This window comes from Eschrichtius robustus, chromosome X (genome assembly GCF_028021215.1).
Source record: "Eschrichtius robustus isolate mEscRob2 chromosome X, mEscRob2.pri, whole genome shotgun sequence".
Classification (NCBI taxonomy): domain Eukaryota; kingdom Metazoa; phylum Chordata; class Mammalia; order Artiodactyla; family Eschrichtiidae; genus Eschrichtius; species Eschrichtius robustus.
The window spans coordinates 35,236,848-35,237,654 of NC_090845.1; positions in this window are offsets into that span (position 1 = coordinate 35,236,848).

Genomic DNA, 807 nt, shown 5'->3' on the forward strand with positions numbered 1-807 from the left:
GTACACCTTGTGCCTGGAGAAGCGCGTGAACCGGAGCCTGCTCGACCTGCACCAGCTGGCCACCGACAAGAGCGACCCCCACCTCCGTCTCTTCCTGGCAACTCACTGCCTCGGCCAGCAGGTGGCGTTCATCAGAGAGCTGGAGGGTCATGTCACCACCCTGAGCATGATGGGGGCCCCGGACGTCGACCTGGCAGGGTACCTCTTTGACAAGCTCACCCTGGGCGACAGAGACGAGAAGAACTGAGCCTGGACTTCCCCAGAGCCACGGGGTGACCAGAGCCCTGGTCACCGTGCCTGCCATGCAAACGGCAATAGTGCCCTTGCAAAAGAAGTTCACTTAAGTTTTTTTCTTCCAGTTTTTCTGTTTCTTCCAATGAAGTTATTGGTTCATAAATAAATAAAGGTCTCTGGCTGATTCATGTGGGCAAATCCCTCACTTTTTAAAACAGGTATCCAGGAGGCTCTCCCCCCACCCATGCCCCACCCACATGCAGGTCAGGATCTCCACAGAGGGAGGGAGAAGGCGTTCCATGGGGCCCCGGAAAGTGCAAAATCCATCTTCCCCTTAGAAACAATGTGGGTATATAGGGGGTGGTGAGGTGAGGCCCTGCTGAATGCAGGTGCCTGCGAATAGCAGGAGTATAAAACCATGGTATAAAAATCACAGTAGTGTTGCTTCTGGAGGAAGAATGAAGGGAATGGGATGGGACAGGGATTAAAATAAAGGGTCCTTAAACTTTACCTGAAAACTCTGAGTTCACTAAAATATGTAAATGTTAGTGTTTGTTGATTCTGGGAAGCAAG